General features: G+C 41.3%; 1 long non-coding RNA gene across 1 annotated transcript; it reads right to left on the minus strand.

The window, feature by feature from the left end:
* On the minus strand, positions 10,773 to 16,137 carry LOC109822113. The gene is made up of 2 exons (XR_002242033.1): positions 11,808 to 16,137; positions 10,773 to 11,192 (listed from the first exon to the last, which is right to left on the minus strand). It is a non-coding gene; the product is annotated as an uncharacterized LOC109822113 (long non-coding RNA).

Genomic DNA, 23,021 nt, shown 5'->3' on the forward strand with positions numbered 1-23,021 from the left:
AGAAACACTTACATGATGAGGAGAGACAGTGAGTATTGGATACTCCGGAGATTGAGCTTCAGGACGATTTGACTACTATTTTGATCCCAATTTGTATACTTACCAGAGAAGACAAGAGACTTAGAAACAAGGTGATTCCTTTGATGAAAGTCCAATGGAACCGGAGAGGAGCTGAGGAGATTTTTTGGGAGCGCGAAGAGGATATGCGTCGCGACTACCCACACCTGTTTGAACAAGTAAATTATCTGGATTATGTTTTTCTTACGGTTTGTGATGATTTTGGATAGTTATATTTATCTTTAACACTGTAATGAGGGTATTATAACTTAATCCTTAATCATTTGGAATACATGATATATATATGGGAGGTTTCTCGTTTGGATTTTTCGCCCGACGTACTAATTCCTTTTAGTTAGGGATTAAGGTGCGAATATTTGCATTCTAGGTTATTAATTTTAGATATCACTATGTTTCTATCTGAAAATTAATGCTATGAGATGTGTATGTAGGAATTTATTTACTCCCGACGTGCTTTTCTCGTATTATTAATTTTTGAGATACGATTTCGGAATTTCGAGGACGAAATTCTTTTAAGAGGGGGAAGAATGTTAAACCCCGTAAAATAAAATGAATGATTTTTATCATGAAATATAGCTTCATATCATAGATGAGTGTGATAACAAGTGTTTGGGGATCAAACAAGTTTATTTATGTGAGAGAAAACAAGCGAAAAGGCCAGCACACAAACGAAATGCACCAACAGGATTTTTCCTATCCGGTCGACCGTCGCGGTCGACCGGACAGCGATATGCCAGTTTGCCTAGTTCGGGTCTATTTGGGTTTTGGGTCGGGTTTAGCTATTGGTATATGTATGCTTCTACCCGTAAGAACCCCTCCCTCACCAGTCTAAACCCTAGCAGCTCACTCCTTCTCTCTCAAACCCTAAACCTCTCTCTTTAGGTGATTTTTGGAGGATTTTGGAGGGCTAACGCGAGATCAATCGGTGTTCAGCGAAGGAGGATCAGTTCCACACATTTTTAGGAGTTCATCAACACCCCTCAGGCGAGTTTCATCTCGCCCAACCCTGCACCCATATTTTAAATGATTTTTATTAGGTTTTCACATGGTTTTATTGAGCATAAAATGCTATTTTGTGTATATAGATGAATCTCTATAGTATATATGTAAAGATCAAAGTTTTGGTTTATAAAAATCCACCAACGAAGTTCTTAATGAAGATCTAGATCTGAAAATGTTTTTTTAGCAAGAGTTTTAAATGAAAAATCTGTGTTTTCATATGTTTCAACATGTATACATGCGTTTAAGTATGTTTCGATTAGTCTATAGTGATTAGATCTTATTTCACATGTTTTAGAAATGCTAGATCTTTCAATTAGGGTTTTTAGTGTGCATAATTATCATATAAAAACTTTTGAATCAAAACCCGTAGAGCAGAAAACCTGCAGGTGGGTTTCTGTCTCTGCGCGGTTGACCGCAGAGGACGTGGTTGTCGACCGCGGAGCGTGCAGCAGAAGCAGAAAGTTTCTGCTTCGTGCGCGGTCGACTGCGGTGGGCACGGCGGTCGACTGCTGGGTATTTTTCGTGCATGTGCATGTTGTTTACATGCGTTTGTGTGACTGGCGAGTTGCCTAAGTTATTTGGGATTTTAATACACTGTGAATTGTGTACATGAGTGTACTATGGACATGAGTTTTAGATTCACTCACCGAGGTACGAGAGTGAATAGTATATATGCTTGTTCTTACATCATTTACTTGTTGCAGTCCTCGTGTTAGACTACAATCCATTACAGTCCTCGTGTTGGACTATAATCCATTACAGTCCTCGTGTTAGACTTTAATCCATTACAGTCCTCATGTTGGACTTTAATCCATTACAGTCCTCGTGTTGGACTTTAATCCATTGCAGTCCATGTATTAGACATTTACCTATTGCAGTCCATGTGTTGGGCACGTATCTGATATCTGACAGGACACCTATGATATGGTTGGAGATGGAGCTGTTTTTCTTTATTGCTCCATGTAGTAGCTTTTGGATTTGGTATTTAGCTATTTACAATTTAGACTAGATCTTCCAGCATCGATGTCAAGTGTGCACAATGTATTTCATATTTTAATACTCAAGAAACACTTACATGATGAGGAGAGACAGTGAGTATTGGATACTCCGGAGATTGAGCTTCAGGACGATTTGACTACTATTTTGATCCCAATTTGTATACTTACCAGAGAAGACAAGAGACTTAGAAACAAGGTGATTCCTTTGATGAAAGTCCAATGGAACCGGAGAGGAGCTGAGGAGATTTTTTGGGAGCGCGAAGAGGATATGCGTCGCGACTACCCACACCTGTTTGAACAAGTAAATTATCTGGATTATGTTTTTCTTACGGTTTGTGATGATTTTGGATAGTTATATTTATCTTTAACACTGTAATGAGGGTATTATAACTTAATCCTTAATCATTTGGAATACATGATATATATATGGGAGGTTTCTCGTTTGGATTTTTCGCCCGACGTACTAATTCCTTTTAGTTAGGGATTAAGGTGCGAATATTTGCATTCTAGGTTATTAATTTTAGATATCACTATGTTTCTATCTGAAAATTAATGCTATGAGATGTGTATGTAGGAATTTATTTACTCCCGACGTGCTTTTCTCGTATTATTAATTTTTGAGATACGATTTCGGAATTTCGAGGACGAAATTCTTTTAAGAGGGGGAAGAATGTTAAACCCCGTAAAATAAAATGAATGATTTTTATCATGAAATATAGCTTCATATCATAGATGAGTGTGATAACAAGTGTTTGGGGATCAAACAAGTTTATTTATGTGAGAGAAAACAAGCGAAAAGGCCAGCACACAAACGAAATGCACCAACAGGATTTTTCCTATCCGGTCGACCGTCGCGGTCGACCGGACAGCGATATGCCAGTTTGCCTAGTTCGGGTCTATTTGGGTTTTGGGTCGGGTTTAGCTATTGGTATATGTATGCTTCTACCCGTAAGAACCCCTCCCTCACCAGTCTAAACCCTAGCAGCTCACTCCTTCTCTCTCAAACCCTAAACCTCTCTCTTTAGGTGATTTTTGGAGGATTTTGGAGGGCTAACGCGAGATCAATCGGTGTTCAGCGAAGGAGGATCAGTTCCACACATTTTTAGGAGTTCATCAACACCCCTCAGGCGAGTTTCATCTCGCCCAACCCTGCACCCATATTTTAAATGATTTTTATTAGGTTTTCACATGGTTTTATTGAGCATAAAATGCTATTTTGTGTATATAGATGAATCTCTATAGTATATATGTAAAGATCAAAGTTTTGGTTTATAAAAATCCACCAACGAAGTTCTTAATGAAGATCTAGATCTGAAAATGTTTTTTTAGCAAGAGTTTTAAATGAAAAATCTGTGTTTTCATATGTTTCAACATGTATACATGCGTTTAAGTATGTTTCGATTAGTCTATAGTGATTAGATCTTATTTCACATGTTTTAGAAATGCTAGATCTTTCAATTAGGGTTTTTAGTGTGCATAATTATCATATAAAAACTTTTGAATCAAAACCCGTAGAGCAGAAAACCTGCAGGTGGGTTTCTGTCTCTGCGCGGTTGACCGCAGAGGACGTGGTTGTCGACCGCGGAGCGTGCAGCAGAAGCAGAAAGTTTCTGCTTCGTGCGCGGTCGACTGCGGTGGGCACGGCGGTCGACTGCTGGGTATTTTTCGTGCATGTGCATGTTGTTTACATGCGTTTGTGTGACTGGCGAGTTGCCTAAGTTATTTGGGATTTTAATACACTGTGAATTGTGTACATGAGTGTACTATGGACATGAGTTTTAGATTCACTCACCGAGGTACGAGAGTGAATAGTATATATGCTTGTTCTTACATCATTTACTTGTTGCAGTCCTCGTGTTAGACTACAATCCATTACAGTCCTCGTGTTGGACTATAATCCATTACAGTCCTCGTGTTAGACTTTAATCCATTACAGTCCTCATGTTGGACTTTAATCCATTACAGTCCTCGTGTTGGACTTTAATCCATTGCAGTCCATGTATTAGACATTTACCTATTGCAGTCCATGTGTTGGGCACGTATCTGATATCTGACAGGACACCTATGATATGGTTGGAGATGGAGCTGTTTTTCTTTATTGCTCCATGTAGTAGCTTTTGGATTTGGTATTTAGCTATTTACAATTAGAGCTAACGGGATATTCGACATACCTATGCTCGTGTTGTAAATTTCTAAATATCAAACCTCCTTTTATTTTCAGATTAGATGATTGCTTATCTATATGTACTAACAAATATTTTCTTATACTCCTAGCCCTTCCCCCTGGGGTTGGTTGAGATGTTACTCGCTAGCACTTGACGCTCGTTGTTTTCCCCCCTTTCAGGTAACGAGCCAGGTGCACAGAGAGTCATAGGTTGATGGAGTTGCACTAGCATTTAGTTATTTATATTGTTAGCAGTTTATGTCAGAACTCCACAGTAGATGTCTTTTGTGAATATTTGAGTTTATTATTCTAGTTTTGTAAAGGCAATATGCCCTAATGTCATTTCATTAGATTTCCTATGTCGAGACACTTGTATTCAGTTCAAATGTTTTCCTCTCAGAGATTTTGTCTATTTATTTCAGTGGTGATGATGATGCCTTCAGAGTATATCTGTCATTTAGTATTTTTTCTGTATACTTTCTTTTGCATGTTTTGTACCTACATCTATTGTTAATTTTACTAGAGAGATAGTAATTGTGATGGTGAAACGTGCTATTGCATGGTGTAGTGCATGGCAGGTTTGACATTCTTGGTTTCACCTTGGACTACAGTCTTGTTGAAACCAGGGGCGTCACAACAGTTTAGCCTCGTATACCAGTTGGAGATTCGGGAAACAGTTTATACTCGTATTCCCTTTGGAGTGAAAAAAAGAGAAGCAGTTTATACTCGTATACTCTTTGGAGTTTTTGGGAATCAGTTTAACCTCGTATACCCATTGGAGGCTCAAGGAGATGCAGTTTATACTCATACACTCCTCGGAGTTTCAGGCGTCCTCATTTGGTTTGTTCTACCGTTATGACGCCGGAGTCAATTAAAGCTTGGATTTTGTTTTTAAGGCCAAAGAAAATCTTGGTGGGATGAAGAATCCTCCTATGGTACGCACAGTAGTTTGGATCCGTAATCCTCTTAGCTTAATCCTGATTTTTAATAGGTGGTAGCTCGATCTTGTCGTTGGCAAGGAGGTATTTCAAGATAGCTGGAACTTCATCATCTTCGAAAGAATACTCCTTCTGAAACTTCGGATCGGGAGTCTTCTGTTACCTCTGGGGTTGCTGTTGTGACGTTTGATTGACATCAATAGCAACTACAGGCGTTGTCGGTTAGCTTCTCTCAGCCTTTTTCCTTCTAAGGAAGCGTTCGGCCTGTTTACCACGTAGTTTTAACTCCTTCCAGGTTTTGGATGGTACGACCCCCAGGGCTTCCAGGACATTAATGGAGAGTTGTGGCATGTCTACAAGATGAACTCCTCTGTGATAGGATCCCTGTAATTCATTACCTTATTGCGAAAGCGCTTGACAAAATTGTTGACTGACTCTCCGTCTTTTTGATTTTCATCCAAAAGAGTTCTGATTGACACTTCGGTGCTATCATCGAAGAAGTTGCTGAGGAATAAACTTTCCATGTCATCCCAGTAGTTTACGCTCTCTGGCTTGAGACGTCGATACCAATCAAAAGCGGCTCCGCAAAGGGTGCCAACGAATAACTTAACCATCAAGGCCTCGTTTCCAGAGATCACACCCAAGTGAGACTTGAAGTAGATTAAGTGCTGAGTAGGAGATCCTTTCCTATCGAATGGCATGAAATTGATCAAAGTGAACTTCGTGGGGGTATGGAATTGACTCCCACTCCCTTGGATATGAACACGGAATACCCTGTCTTCTTTACTTCCTGAGCGGACATCAAGGTATTTACCTTATTCTCCAGCTCTTTCATTATCTCGTCATCACCTTCATCTCTCTTTGAGCAATGTTGAGAAGAAGCAATTGGATCACCCCCTAATATTATTGAGGGGTGCAATTGAACCACCCCCAACATTATTATTGGGAGGATCCGTTGAACCACCCCAGCGTTATTGTTATTAGGAGGTGCATCAGCAAAAATGACTTCATTCACTTCTAGATCACTATCATCTGTAATATTTTGAGTGCGGCGAAATTCAGCTCACTAACTAGACTCAGGAGGTCGAAGCCGTTGTGCTTGCAATTCTCTCATTTTCTGCATAGCCAACTTCATCTCTGCTTTCATCTCTGCTCTAATCTCTTCTCTTTGCTTGGCTAGAGCTTCTTGAAGCATTTGAGCTAGATGATCAGGAGTGATTGTGAACACTTCTTTAATTTGCCCCGTGCTAGATATTGTATCGTCAGAAGCAATCGCTGAACAAGTGTCCGAAAGTTCATCCTCCGAGGATATTCCTTCATGCATTCTCTTGTAATCCCTACATCTGATGGTTCCTAACTAGAGTCGAGACATTCGTTGAGTAATTCTTGGATTGACTTTTCCTCCCAGTAAAAAATTAGGATTTGAGTCACTTGAATGCCACTTAGACTTTCCTTTATCAGCTATGTTAATGGTGACTTCAGGAAATTCATCATCTTGGACAGGTGATCTTCTCTTGCAGAAGAGTCTTAGCTTGGGATTCAATATTTCGGTGGAAAGCCTCTGGAACACCGAGATTTTTTGAGGGGTGGTTTCTCGCTTGAAGTAGTCACATTACGACAATACTGCTCTAATGAATCGCTCACAGGAACAATGAGAGCTCATTTCTCAGACAATCCTCTTTCGAAATTTGTTTACACCCCTAGCTTGATAGTACAATTCAATGGTATGATTATCGGAGAATCCTATCGTCTGTTGGTATGACCTTCCAGGTATAATGATGTCTTTTGATGAACATGTCTTTTTCTGGGGATGTAAAGCCTTGTTGGTATGCTCAGGACAACTTATTGTCGGTTTTGAGCGATCTAAGGTTATGTCAGGAGTCGCACGTTTAGAACCACTCCCTTACGGGTGCGGAGTCTTAATGGGCTCCTGAGTTTTAATATGAACCCTCAAGCAGGTGGAAATCGAGATTTTCCTAACTTGGGATTGCTTTGGATTGGTGGGAGGATGCGTACGACCCCCAGCCATAAGAGTCACTTGGAATTTGTTCATTGGGCCCAAGCATTCTTTGACCGGAGCTTTACCTCGATCTTCGTGCAAAGGACCAAGGCAATCCACCATTATGATCTTGAAATTTGATAGGTCAGGATTAATGCAAGGCTCTACTAACGGTGCAGCAGATGTAGTTGCAGCAGACAGATAAGAAACAGACGTCGACGAAGTTGAGGGAATAAACTCGGGAACTTGCCTTTGGCCGAGACATTGGTCAGTGTCTCGAACAAGGCTGCTTTGGTCGAGACACTGGCTAGTGTCTCGGACAAGGGTGCTTTGGCCGAGACAGTGGCATGTGTCTCGGCTAAAGGGGGCACTCCTTGTCGCCGGTGAATTTAATTTTCACACAAGGGTCGAGACAGTGGCTTGTGTCTCGCCTAAAGGGGACACTCCCTGTCGCCACTGGATTTGATTTTCGCACAAGTTCGGATTTTGGGATCCAAACTTTGCGTGTTCTTGGTGATTCTTTGGCCATCGTTTCCTTCTTTCTAAGAGTGCAAGCTTGTGTGACACATGCACGACGTTTTTTGATGCGCTCTTCCCTTGTCAAACGAGTCCTCTTGACGAGAACCCACTTTTCGGTCAATGGCTTGGAGGACGTGAGAAACTTGATGTTGACGTGATTCAGTTGCATGTCACATCCTAGACTCCAAGTTCACGTAGTATTGAATCCCATCGACCTGTTCTAAGGCCTTAGCGAGTTGACGAGCAAGACGTTGGCGTTACCTTTGACGAGCCTTTTCGTCAGAGTTGGCAAACTTTGATCGAACGATTCCTTAACCGGGGAGGAATAGTCATGAGCAGAGCTTCCGGCTTTGGGGGTCACCGGGATAATGTTGTGAGGGGAAGCCTCAGCAACGATTGTGCAAGAACCTTCACTTTGAGCATTCTTTAGCGTGTAAGCCTTCTTCAATGGTGAGATCCTCTTGTACTTGCGAGACAGAAGATCTTGAAGAGGATGAGAAGAGATATTCCTCAAACTTGGCATGTCGAACTTGTACTCGATCGTTGATTCAACCGGGATCTTGATTGTTTACGACACGACGGTCTTGGTAGCAAAACCGTTGCTCCCACTATGGTCGCCAGCGTGTTTACGTCAGGAATAAGTTTCGTTGTTGAATTCATTATAACTATTTATCTATTACAATGAATACAAAAGAGCAAGTTTAGTGCTTTGTAAAACTACTCTTTACAACAAAAAATCAAATTACAATGCTCCTTAGAAACACACATAGGATCGTTGTTTAGATCGCTGCTTGCGCGAGATCTTTGCCTGTGCCGGAGGTGCGTTAGCCCATGGACCACCGAATTATAGATTCTTATTGAACCGTGAAGGCTATTTGGGGATTCTTGCTTTGTTTAGAAGTAAGAAAAAGAAGTGAATATCTTATCAATGTAAGATGAACACTCTTCTTAAGATCAAGTCAAAGCTTAGATCTTAAGGATTCCCAAAGTTACTGAATATGCTCGAATTCAACGAAGACTCTCTCTCTCTCTCTCTCTCTCTTGAGAAGAATGCTTGAAAATGCTCAAGTTTCTTTGCTTAATCTGCTCTATCTGCTTAGAAATGCCCCGTCCCCGTTGGTAATGGTCCTAGGGGGGTATTTATAGCCCATTGGGACTCTAACTGAAGGTAGAAGTCAAAGAGAGACCGTGTCGGAGAACTTCTATTTCCGAGATAGTCGCAACTGTCTCGAAAGCATGGCTGCCTTCTGGCCATTTCATAACCTTTCCTACCATGTTTAATTGTCATTATTCCTGCGATTATGGGCGTGATTTTAGCTTGTAACTGCTCCCCCCATGTTCATAGGTGATCCCCAGCAGTTAATAAGCCATGTGGACCACACAAAACTCAGGAAAACTATCAAAAATGATGTTGTCAGCTTCTCAGTGTGTGAGACAGTCTAAGGTGTCTCACACTTCCGAGACAGTTTTGGTGTCTCGGGTATTTTTGCTTTAACTCCCTCGTCCGATCTCAGAACGAGGTGATTCAAGATGAATTAGAAATCTAACGAAGAGATCTACAACTTTTGTGTTTTGAGCTTCTTCATATTTGAATTACATCATGGCCAAAATGTGTAAGATTCCACCATAGTTTCCGAGACAGTCACATGTGTCTCGGAAGCTATGATTTGCCTTCAATGTTGTTTTGCATCTAACTCTCTCATTCGATCTCAGAATGAGGTGATTCAAGATGCGTTGGAAATCTTACGAAGAGTACTACAACTTTTCTCTTTTGAGATTCTTTATATTTGAATCACATCATGGCCGAAATTTGCAAGATTCCACCATAGTTTCCGAGACAGTCACATGTGTCTCGGAAGCTATGATTTGCCTTCATTATTGTTTTGCATCTAACTCTCTCGTCTAATCTCGGAATAAGGTGATTCAAGATGAGTTGGAAAGCTAACGAAGGGCTCTACAACTCCCATAAGCGAGATACTCATGAAGTGGGTGAGACACACATGGTACTTCGCCCTTTGTGGGCGAAGCACAACTCTCGGCTTACTTGTTCTTTCATCATTTTGCATGTTTCATAGACTCGTACGCTTCACCGACTTACTTCATGTGCTTTTTAGCTCCTCTACGGTATCGGATGATCCCCTTTGACTCAGATATTAATGACGTTCATCATCTTCTCTTTGTCTCGAGCGATATTCAGATACCTATAGGCATTTTTAGACGCCTACAGTAGCGTTGGATAGCAGGTTCCTAATTTGTTTTGGTAATAAGTTATTAGGATTACTAATCTGTTTTGGTAGCAGGTTATTGGGATTCCTAATCTGTTTTGGTAACAAGTTATTATGGTTCCTAATTTGTTTTAATTTTGGTTTTAGAATTCCTAGTATGATTTTGGTTTTAGGATTTTTATATATATGGAACATTTTAGAAGAGATAATTGGGAAAGGTTGAAAAGGGGTTGTTTTGAGCACAGAAAAGAGGTATTTTCTGGAGCTATTGGTTAGAGTTTTGTTGGAGAGAATTAGAGATTTGTTGGTGAGATTAATTGGTGAGTTTGAGTGATTTGTAATCTCGGTTTGTACTCTTCTTCTCTATTAGTGAAAACCTCATCCCCTTCTTGCCCCATGGACGTAGGCACACTTGCCGAACCACGTTAAAATTGGTTGTTTGTGTTTGTGCCGTTATTTTGAATTGTTTGTGGCCTTCTCTCTCGGCATTTGTGTTTGGTTCTCGAAGCACATCGGTTGTTTGGCTTCCTCCGCGCACAACAACCTTGAGCGGGACAGATCGATATCATTCAGAGACCAAAAAAAAAAGAGAAAAAAAAAGACCGCAATATTAGCAGTAAGTGAGAAGAATTAATCAAAGATAGCGCATTACCTTTTTCTCTTGCCTCATCTTTGTCGATCTGTGCCTTTTCCACCATCAATAGAATAAAATGTTAACGATTGCTACCTGATCAAGCTTAAGCAGCTCACGAGCTGCTTGTCCAGTGGAAATAAGCTCATTATGCTGTGTGCCTACCAATGGCAAAGAGTATTAAAATATAAAGAAGACCATACATTATCAACAAAATCTAGTAAATAAAAATTATATAATATGTTTCTCACAATTGCTTCCTTAACTCATAATACAAATGTTATTCTTGAAATAACTAGCAAGAAACCTTTATTTATGTAAGTACATCTGTAATACATTTGTCAAAGTTCTAAGCAATACAATACGCTCACATATACCCTTCCATCTTGATCCTCTGCAACTTTGGAACCACATCTTTCATAGCAAGCCTTTGTTTAGGTGAGCCACTTGAACAGATAATGCCCAACTCCATTATAGAATATAAACAATCATTTCCTTTCTCATCTTCAAGAGATTACAGTCTCCACAGTATCAAACAGGCCGGTATGATTTACATCGCATACCCATTGTCGGCAAGCTTGATTCCCCAGTGAAAATAGACATCTGCCTTTGTGAGATTCTACCTGTTGATGCATACTCTATTCCACAAACCGAAAGAATTGGTTTGAATCATATGTAATTTGATTAAATTTCAGGTTAAAGCTTGTAATTTCAATTATCTGGAGCAATGTAGCCAACAGTGCAGTAATTATCTAGTAGCCTAAGTAATTAGTGCTTTGAAATTGGATTAATGGAGAAAATAATTTCGAAAATAAAGATTAGGGAAACTAATTGAGGGGTTTCTTTGGAATTTCACCCTCAACTCTTGATTAACTGCCACGTAAGTGTTTTAATGACTAAAAGCCATTCGATGATTTGGGCGGCACCTCCTCAACAGAGGAATAAAACAGAAAAAAAACCCACGAAAAAATATACCCTCTCATCCTCAATCAAACTCTCTGGGAGCTAGAGAGCTCGTGAAGGGAGAAAAGAAGACCAAGGCAACAAATCAGTATCTCAATCATTAAGGTATAACCCACTTTCAAATTGCATAGTAAATTCTAGTAATTTGAATCAAAATAGAATGAGTGAGGATGATAACTTGTTATGATTATGAAGCTAAAAACTAGAATTTGCAAAAGATAATTTTTATGTGTTTAAGATGTATGTGATGGATGGGAAATAAAAGAAGAAGAAAGAAAAGAAAAACTAACCCTAGATCCGACGGGGGTCTTGCCGCCGGCCGCTCTTGGTTGTCGGTGGTTCCCTGTCGTCGTCCTACCAACATGGCGAGAGAAAGAGAGGGAGGGAGGGGGATGCCTCAGACGGTCCAGCCGAAAAAAAGAGAAAAGAGGAATGGGAAAAAAAAAAAAAAGAAAGAAAGGATGAAGGAGGAAGAGGATCAGGTATAAAGCAATATAAAGGGAGGAAAATTTATCAAGACTCCCTAAGTTATTTTAGCTTTGCTAATAAACCCTCTTGAGTGGAGGATAGAGAGTTGTGATCTAAGAATTCATTCTAAGTCGTTAAAAGCCACAAAGATTTGTAAATAAACCCTAACATAGAAATTTAGGATCATATATGAACAGGATAATTATGTATAGACCCCTATTATTTACTCTATTTGCAAACAAGTCCAATCCAAAGAATAAAAGATAACTTTTGGGTTTGATTAATTACCTATAACCCCTTACCTTATCATAAATTACTAGGAAGTCCAAAAGCTGGTTTATGAGAGTTATAAAATTTTGATAAATTGCTAAAGCTGGCAATAAGTTCATAAGTACCATATTTATATATTTTAATTGTTATTGATTATATTTAAAATTATTGGCTCTAGATTATGAATTGATTAACCTATAATATGTGTTGTCATGAATTAATATTAGCTTTATATCTTCATATTATAGGTTCTGGTTGATATTCAGGAGAATAATATTTTGAAGAAGTCGTGACCACTAAAGGTGAGTTCATTTCTCACTAGTATTTTATAAAATAAAATTACATGAGTGTTATATTTGATTTATCTTGTGATCAAAAAATAAATAATATATCATTTTCATGTATATAAAGTTAAAGGTGATTTGATCTACTTCTGTTGTGGCCTAAGCCATAATACGATGTTGATTTCGTACAGGATATAAAAAAAAATCAATTTGATTTTATATGAACTATGAAAAATGAATTTGGTTCTCATGTGATTTCAATAATTTTGGGTATTGCTTTATTTGAAAGCTTTTTGAAGAAAAGAAATATTTTGAACGTGTTTCGATAGTTTAATGGATTCAAAGATTTTCTGTGGCTTAGTATCTGATAAAAGTAGAGAAAAGTAAAATCCGTGAACTGTTTTAATTAAGGTTTAAGATGATGAGTTCACACTCGTCCACTTGATTCAAAATGTTTAGCAAATTCTGATAAGTGATGTCTTTCCGATTTGACAAGTGATTCTCGATATTTTTAAACCGTAAAAAAAGTCCACTATGGAATGATTTTGCCTATAATATGGTGAATGCATCTTTATTTGGCCCTTTTGTATTGGCCCTTCTGAAATCTGTTCTGGCCCCTTTGTATTTGGCTAGTAACCTATGACAGTGATAGGTGCATTCGATTCCCAGGAATTATCTGTTATGTGATGCGTTTTATGCATTCCTATGCTACTAGGCTATAATTCGTAGACTTAGTGACCTATTAGGTGATTTTCATATTTACGAATGACTCATCGAGATTTAAGATTCTGACAATTGACTGTGAAATTGAGAAAATAATAATCATCTGGTTTTGTACAAATTTAGTAGTTCTTTTTCTTTCTTAATGTTTACCTTGATTCAAAAAGGGTCTGATTCTAGAAAATATTACAGTATATTCAGTTACACATAAGAAAGAAAAATATAACTATTGTATTCTTTCTTGAAGATGACAATATTATGATATTTGGATCGTATTTTGCTATTTTTGAATTTGTGGTGCAAAACTTATAATTCATTATTTCTGGGAATTATTTGTATTATTATTTTGTTAACTATCTAGGAACTCTTGTGGGAAATGTTCTCACTGAACCCTAGCTCACCCCGTTTTTTATTTATTTATTTTTTAGATCTTGCCTAGCCATATTGTAAGCTAAACTTTTGGTTGTGGCACGTCGCTGAGAGGTGTTATAGGAAAAATCTCCTCTTTGGTGTTTCACATAGTCAACGATATGCTTTATTTTGTAAAATGTTTGTAATGTGAGCTTGTGGGTTGTAAGTACTGATTATATATATATAGTGGCTCTAAACTTCTATCATCAGTAAGTTTATATATGTTTTGAGATAATCTCTATGATATGAAGTGTCAAGCTTGACTCATGCTCGGGACTTTGTCTCGTGCACGGGTCGCTGCTGTCACGTAAACATTTTTTATGAATTTCCGCTACAAATTTGAGGCGTGACAGTAAGATGGTATTAGAGCCTAGGTTCGACGTTAGAAGCCTTGTAGGGCACGTAGCATAGTGTATATGCGCTAGATGAGTGTTATCGTATGGATCAATTATGTGACATATATATTTGTATACATATGTACATACGTGTATGCATATAAATGTTTTATAGTAAGGCCTTTTACATATTTAAGGAGGGTACATATGGGATTTAGTTGACCTTATTTCATTTTAGAATTTTCTAATATTTCTTAATACCTATTTATTTTTTTATTTTATTTTATTTTTGTCCTTTTATTTTAGTATGCAGATGGATGGTCCCCCTTTTGTAGGATGGCGGAGACACATTCATCAACCAGTTTCTCAGACACCCATTCTAGCTATACAATCTCAATAGACAACTCTTGGGAACTCAGACAAAAAGACTGGGAGTACGATTCTAACGAGATTGACCCAGAGGAGATTTTGGCTGATAGTGAGATGACATATTCCTCTGATATAGAGTCTATAGAGATCATACCAGTAGATTCTTCCGAGTCCGAGACTAATCCCTTTAATAAGGATGAGCCAGTGGTAGAAGTTATTCCCATAGAGTCCCCACCCTCTGAAATCATTATGATTTCATCCGACCCCTCCCGTATGGAATCTCATGTAGCCAAGATTTCTAATGATGACCAAGGACTTGCCTCCTCTGAGGGTGAGTCGAATATCTTGGGTATTGGTGCAGACTTCGATCTTGAAGAATGGGGGACTAGTGGTATTGATCCAGATCCATTGTCTGACTCTGATAGTAGCCAGGACTCGGAGGAGACAACCAACCGAGGTGGAGTCTAGTTCTAGCAGCTCCTCTTCCTCAACGGAGTAGAATTTAGCAGGTAGCACAATTTTGTAAGAACAATACATGGCTTTTCTTAGTTACCCTTTTGGTGTATATAGGACTTTTTGGTAGAAAAACATGTATATATTTAAACCCATGTACTCGCATATGTGTATGAACTGAAAAGTTAAATATCAATACTATACTTTTTTGGCTTGTAATACTAATTTGTGTTACTATTTGAATAATGATTGAATTTACAGTTACTTGAATTGCATATATGTGATGGGCTTAGAAATTGTCTCTTACATAATGGTTGACCCAAACATTTTATTATTTATAGGGAGATATGGCTACAGGTAATGATCAAACCCCTCCTAACGGAGATAAGGATCTTAATCAAACAATAAGCGAAATGACGAGATCTAGAATTGCTCGTGCATCCACCTCAAAAAATCCAATAGACAACAATGCACTGATGGAACTACTGCAAGCAGTGACATCAGTAGTCACCAGACAACAATTTTGGTGCCTTTATGAATGTCATCATCGTGTCTTTGGAAGGAAATGCAGCATTATGTAGAGCACCCAGATTTGGCTTTCCATCTTGCAACATAACTGATTCCACAGTTTCTAATTTGGGGAGGCATTTGTTAAGATATATCCTCCCTGCTATAGCTTCTACGGGAATCCTTGTTCTCTATTTTTGCATCTTATTAGGATTACGTAGAAGGAGATTCAAGAATTCGACCCCGAGTAGCACGCTCTCTCCTACTAAGCATAGATTGATCCCCTACTACGAGCTTGTTCGTGCCACTGACAACTTCAGCGAGATAAACTTACTCGGAAGGGGTGCATTTGGTTCTGTGTACAGAGGGCTTTTAGATGATGGCCTTCTTGTTGCCATCAAGGTCTTGAATTTGGAAATTGATGGAGCTTCATGTGAACGTGGCTACTTGGGGGGGACCACATGTGTGTGAACGCGGGTGAACGCGGGTGCAAATGTCCTCAAATTAGTGTGAACACGGAAGAAACACGGAAGCTCACACCTGACTTACCAAGGCCCACCCGTATTCATATATATATATATGATTGTGATTTATTTCCTAGGGTTCTGTGCGTGGAGGCTTTACAAAAGCAGGCGGCTCTTCATTAGCTGAGCAAGTACGAGCGCGCAGGAGGTTTGGTTTTGTTCGGCTGGGTGCTTTTGCGGCTGCAGGAGGAAATTGCAGCAGGAGAAAAACTCAAGAGAAAAATTAGTTTTTTTTTGGGTTTTGTGCATCCTTTTGTAGAGAGATATTATGAGGGATTTGAGAGTTTGTTTGAGGGTTTAGGTTATGAGTGATTGTAAACCCTAGTTGTATTCTCTCCCTCTATTAGTAGATCTCCCCCTCCTTACCCTGTGGACGTAGGCAATTTGTCGAACCACGTAAAAATTGATTGTATTGCTATTTGTGTGATTTGTAATAGCTTTTAGGATCCCTCGATAGGTCAGTCCTAGAACTGATGAGAGGAAGAGCCGATATCTCACTTTGTTGAGATATCCGCTTCAGATTCTTGTCTCCTTAGTGAGACGGGAATTCTTATTGCGATCTGACTCTCTTGTTGTGCTGCCGAAGTGCTGCCGAAATTTTCGCTACGCGCAACAAGTGGTATCAGAGCCCAGATTTCAGATCTAGGGTTTTTTTAGTGGAGGAAGATTCTTGTGTGAAGCTTAGTTCTTGGAGTTCTCGGCTTCGGTGGAGATAGCATTAGGAGTTGTCGTTGGAGATTTTGCTTTCCTCGTGTGGTTAGGAAATCTATTTGGAATCCAATCTAGGGTTCAGTTGGGTGGTTCCTAATTTCTATCAAATTTGTTCTTTCTCTACAATTTGGAGTTAGTTCGCAATGGGAGAAGAAGGTGAAAGCAGCAAATCGATGGCGAGTACAATACAAGTTGGTTTTCAGAACACTAAGATTAGTGTGGTGAAGTATGACGGGACGTACAGGATGCGTTAAATGCTCAGAATTTGGAAGAGACCATCATGGTCCACGAGAGGCCACCTAAATATGAAGAGGCGGTATGGGAGAAAATGAATAGGAACGCTTGTGGGGTGATCAGGTCCTGTTTGGAACAGGAGCTGAAGTATGATGTGATTGGGGTGACGTCTGCGATGAAGATGTGGGAAATTCTCAACAATAAGTACCTTACGAAGAGTGTTGAGAACCGATTGCACTTGCTGCGTAGGTTATTCAGATTCCAGATGTCCAGAGGCACCTCGCTTGCGGCTCATGTGAACAACTATACGAAGTTGTTGTCGGACTTGGCGAATGTTGATGAGAAGATATCGGATGAGTACAAGGCGATTATTTTGTTGGGCTCCTTACCGGATAAGGAGTATGATACCTTCGTGCTCACTTTGTTGAACGGGAGATCTTCTATCAGCTATAGTGAAGTGACTAACGCATTGACCAATTACGATTTGAGGAGGAAGGACAAGGAGACTTCCCGCGCTAGTACTTCAGGAGAGGCCTTGTCGACAAGAGGTAGAAGCCCATATCCGAAAGGTGGTAACAGAGGGAGGTCAAAGTCTAGAGGCCGTCACCAACTAACAAAGAACCAATGTGCATTCTGCAAGGAGCAGGGACATTGGAAGAGAGACTACCCGAAGCTCAACCGAAAGGTGGTAACAGAGGGAGGTCAAAGTCTAGAGGCCGCCACCAATTAACAAAGAACCAATGTGCATTCTGCAAGGAGCAGGGACATTGGAAGAGAGACTGCCCGAAGCTCAAAGAGAAGGAGAATAGCAAGAAAAAGGGCCCGAAGGCCAATGAGGTGAACATTGCGAAAGGCGATGATTCCGATGATTCGTGCTTTTCTCTACTGATTACTCCGGAGGTGAACCATGTGGATGCATCAGATTGGATGCTTGATTCCGGCGCTACCTTTCATGTGACCCCTAGGCGAGACTGGTTTGCATCTTTTGAGAAAGTCGACGGGGGCGTTGTTGTCATGGGAAATGATCAATCCTGTGGCGTTTGTGGGATAGGTACCGTACGGATTAGGATGCACGATGGAGTAGTCCGTGAGTTGAAGGAGGTGAGATTTGTTCCTCAACTGAAGAAAAATCTTATCTCAGTTGGAGCTTTGGAGGCGAAGGGATTCAAGGTGACTTTCGAAAACGCTGTAGCGAAGGTTACTAAGGGATCATTGGTGGTGATGAGGGGAGTCCGCAATCGGAATTTGTATTATCTGAAGGGAAGCACCGAGATTGGCCAGGTTGCTTCGGCTATTTCAGAAGCGGACATGAGCAGACTTTGGCACTATAGATTGGGGCACACAGGTGAAAAGTCACTGCAGGCATTGTGCAAGCAGGGGCTATTGAAGGGAGCCAAGAGTGGGAAGATTGAGTTCTGTGAGCACTGTGTTCTTGGCAAGAAGACGAAGGTAAAGTTCAGGACTGCTATTCATCAGACGAGAGGCATCCTGGACTACGTGCACACAGATGTTTGGGGTCCTACCAAGACTGCATCACTTGGTGGTCAACATTGGTTCGTCACTTTTGTAGATGACTATTCTAGGCGTTGTTGGGTGTACACCATGACGAAGAAGAGTGAAGTCCTAGATTTGTTTGTGGAGTGGAAGAAGAGATTGGAACTGCAGACTGGGAGAAAGATCAAGACGTTGTGATCCGACAACGGTGGTGAGTATACTTCTGACCCCTTTCAGCAGCTATGTCGAGACGAGGGCATAGAGAGACACTTCACAGTTAGTCATACACCGCAGCAAAATGGGGTGGCAGAGAGGTTGAATCGGTCTTTACTGGAGAAGATCCGATGCTTATTGTCGCAGAGTGATTTGGAAAAGATCTTTTGGGCTGAGGCACTTACATATGCGAGCCACCTCATTAATAGGCTGCCTTCATCTGCGATTGAGGGGAAAACCCCTATGGAGATGTGGTCGGGAAAGCCAGCACATGACTATGACCAGCTCAAGGTATTCGGGTGCCCTGCATATTATCATGTTAGAACTGATAAATTGGAACCTCGAGCTAGGAAGGCCATATTTGTAGGATTCAAGCGTGGTGTCAAGGGATACAAGCTTTGGGATCCAGTTGATAAGAAGATTGTGCTGAGTAGGGACGTCACGTTTGATGAAGCTTTTATCTTGAAGCTTCTAAGCTCTCATCAGGTGGAGAGCGACCCGACGGAGGAGATATCGCAGGTGGTGGAGATCGATGCAGCTCCACATTGTCCAGATGGTACAGTATCCATGCAGGTGCCGACTGAGGTGACGCCAGGCGAGCACGACGGTGACACGGAGGATACGAGTACAAATGTGCAGGATCAAGAACCGACGGCTCAGGTTCAGGATTCTATTGCGGTTCGGAGACAGAGGAGAAACATACAGATTCCAGCACGGTATGCCGATACAGTTGCGTATGCACTTCCGGTGGAGAGTATCGATGAGTTAGTACCTACTACATTTAGAGAGGCCGAGCAGAGTTCGGAGGCTGATTCGTGGCAGGTGGCTATGCAGGAGGAGATGAAATCTCTTCATAAGAACGATACATGGGAGCTTGTTGAGCTTCCAAAGAGGCGGAAGGTAATTAGTTGCAAGTGGGTATACACGAAGAAGGAGGGCATTGAGGGCACTCCATTGAGGTTCAAAGCTAGGTTGGTTACGAAGGGCTATGCACAGGAGGAATGTATTGACTATAATGAGGTTTTCTCTCCGGTGGTGAAGCACTCTTCGATTCGGATTTTGCTAGCTTTGGTGGCACAGTATGGTTTGGAATTAGATCAGTTGGATGTGAAAACGGCATTTCTTCATGGTGATCTTGATGAAGAAATATATATGACTCAGCCATTGGGATTCCGAGCTGCAGGGAATGAAGAAGTCGCTATACAGTTTGAAGCAGTCTCCTCGACAGTGGTATAGGCGATTTGATGGTTTTATGCTTGGTCATTCGTACACTCGGAGCCAGTTTGATCCTTACGTATATTTTCGCAAGTTGAAAGGAGGTGCGTACATCTATTTGTTGCTCTATGTCGATGATATGTTGGTTGCCTCTATTTCCAGGTCGGCTATAGATGAATTGAAAGTTCAACTTTCAAATGAGTTTGAGATGAAGGACTTGGGTGAGGCAAAGCGCATTCTAGGGATGGAGATCGGCAGAGACAAGAAGAAGGGCAGAATTTGTTTGACACAGGTGGCTTATTTTAAGAAAGTTCTACAGCGATTCCATGTTAGCATGGATACGAAGCCAGTTAGTGTACCATTGGGAGCCCATTTGAAGCTTTCAGCTGGTCTTTCACCGAAGTCAGTTGAAGATCGAGAGTTGATGTCGAAGACTCCATATGCGAGTGCGGCTAGGAGCTTGATGTACGCAATGGTATGTACGAGACCGGATTTGTCACAGGCGGTAAGCATGGTTTCGAGATACATGCATGATCCAGGAGTGGGTCATTGGGACGCCGTGAAATGGATTTTGAGGTACATTCGATGTATGCTCAATGTTGGTTTAGTTTATGAGCGGGACACTACAGGTGGGTAGCTATGCATTGTCTATGTTGATTCGGATTATGCTGGGGATTTGGATAAACGCCGGTCTACTACGGGGTATGTGTTCACTTTGACCCGTGCGCCGGTGTGTTGGAGATGCACCTTACAGTCGACGGTGGCTTTGTCTACGACGGAGGCAGAGTATATGGCAGTTACGGAGGCTGTGAAGAAGGCTATTTGGCTTCGAGGACTTTTGGAGGAACTTGGTATATCGCAGAGGTCCGTCACTCTCAGTTAGAGCTTTGGAGGCGAAGGGATTCAAGGTGACTTTCGAAAACGCTGTAGCGAAGGTTACTAAGGGATCATTGGTGGTGATGAGGGGAGTCCGCAATCGAAATTTGTATTATCTGAAGGGAAGCACCGAGATTGGCCAGGTTGCTTTGGCTATTTCAGAAGCGGATATGAGCAGACTTTGGCACTATAGATTGGGGCACACAGGTGAAAAATCACTGCAGGCATTGTGCAAGCAGTGGCTATTGAAGGGAGCCAAGAGTGGGAAGATTGAGTTCTGTGAGCACTGTTCGGCTTGATTCATTGGGCAAGAGGATACGTAGGCAGTCTTTCAGATGCAGCCGGTTTGGACTAGTTGATGGGGATGAGATTGTTTGGACTCTCATTTGGGTTCTCGACTTGTTGTGGATTGAGTCCGTACTGGACACAATAAGTGGGACATTTGGTTGCTTTGGTGTCGGCTCAGTTTTGGGAAAACTTCACCGAGGTGGAGAATCATGAACGTGGCTTCTTGGGGGGGACCACATTGTTTACGGAGAAAGTTGCTGTTTTCATTGCTATCGAATCTATTACAACTTTAGTCGTTACAATAAACTCGGATGAAATAAAAAGTCGATCTTTTTATAAGATCTCCTTACACAATGAAAAAAAAAAAAAAAAGTTTACAACTTTATCAAAACAACCAAGAGATCGTTCTTAGAACGGTCTTCTGCTTGCGTTGGTGTCTTTGCCTGTGCGGGGTTTATCCGTTGACCACCGTCGATAAGATCTGATTGCTGAAAAATTAGCAGAGCTTCGTCTATCCGCGAAGGGGATCGAGAAAAACCTGTAGCGCCCTATCTCGATAAAAGCGAGGAAATATTTGCTCTTCTTAGTATTACCACCAACGGGATAATACTAAGGGATCGGGGTGCGGGTGATGGTAGATCTGACGAAGAACTCTCAATTGCGTTGAAGAACTAGATCTGATCTCTCCTCCCCTCCCTCTCTTGAAATCTGTGCACTTTTTAAGTCTTCATCGGCAGGGCTTCGCGAGGCACGAGAATTCAGACTGAAAAATGAGGCCTAAGGCTTGTATTTAATAAGGCATGAGGGAGTTTGCGGAGCGGTTAAAACTGCTTAAAGGGGTCAAATCCCATTGATGACACCCTTGGGGTGTCTCGGCTAAACCGAGACACCTTTGGGGTGTCTTGGCTTCGCCGAGACACCCTTGGGGTGTCTTGACTTGGCCGAGACACCGTAGGTGCCTCAGTTCAGCCTTGAGACGTTTTCAATGCCCGTTTGACTGTTTTCGCTGCAATTTCTTTGTCTGAACTCGGATCTGAGTGATTCCAAATGCGTTGGAAAGTTGACAAGGAGTTCTATCAGCTCCAATGGTTGGATTATCTATAGAATGAATGGGAAACGAAGGGCATTGTTCCCTTTGTAAACATTGCGGGGCTCCCGATTAGCCCGCACCTTCGTTATTCCGGAATTCTGTCAGCTCACGTAGTTCGTCGATTCACTTCAAGCGTTCACCGATATCAATCGAACTCCTGTGAACCGGATAGTGATGTTCATCGTCATTCCTTAACACTGAGCTGTTCGTAGAGACCTATAGGCAATTTTTGATGCCTACAGATACCCCCTCCAAAGCGTTCCGGACTCGTTTCTTTTATAGAAGAGGCTGGAATACTTTGGATGTGATTGGTCTAGCCTTCAGTCGGCGTAAAGGACCTATAGTTAGCTTCAACTCTTAGCTCCTTCGATTTTTGGTCTATTCGATGTTTTGACGAATAACTGAAGTTCTTCCAGCGCTGCGTTTATCGCCTGGCCGTCGTCGGAGTCTCGAGTCTATCACTAGTGAGTTGAGTTTGGCTCGTGTCATTGAGTTGACTTTGAATTAACTATCTCTGTCATATTGTGCTGACTTAAGGTTTCAGATCACCGTATGTTGACTTTTTGTCGCAACGCGTGGAGTGGCGTTGACCTAGGGTTGCGCGTTGACCAGCGTTGACCCTTAGGGTTTCTAACGTCGAACGTTGACTTTTTATCGCAACGCGTTAATTGGAGTTGACCTAGGGTTACGCGTTGACCGGCGTTGACCTTTAGGGTTTCTAACGTCGAACGTTGACTTTTTGTCGCAACGCGTTAATTGGTGTTGACCTAGGGTTACGCGTTGACCAGCGTTGACCTTAGGGTTTCGAACGTCGAATGTTGACTTTTGTCGCAACGCGTTGACTGGCGTTGACCTAGGGTTACGCGTTGACCGGCGTTGACCTTAGGGTTTCGAACGTCGAATGTTGACTCTTTTATTGCAACGCGTCGACTGGCGTTGACCTAGGGTTACGCGTTGACCGGCGTTGATCCTAGGGTTTCGAACGTCGAACGTTGACTTTTTGGACCTGGGGTTACGCGTTGACCGGCGTTGACCCTAGGGT

The sequence above is a fragment of the Asparagus officinalis genome, chromosome 8, assembly GCF_001876935.1.
Source record: "Asparagus officinalis chromosome 8, Aspof.V1, whole genome shotgun sequence".
Classification (NCBI taxonomy): domain Eukaryota; kingdom Viridiplantae; phylum Streptophyta; class Magnoliopsida; order Asparagales; family Asparagaceae; genus Asparagus; species Asparagus officinalis.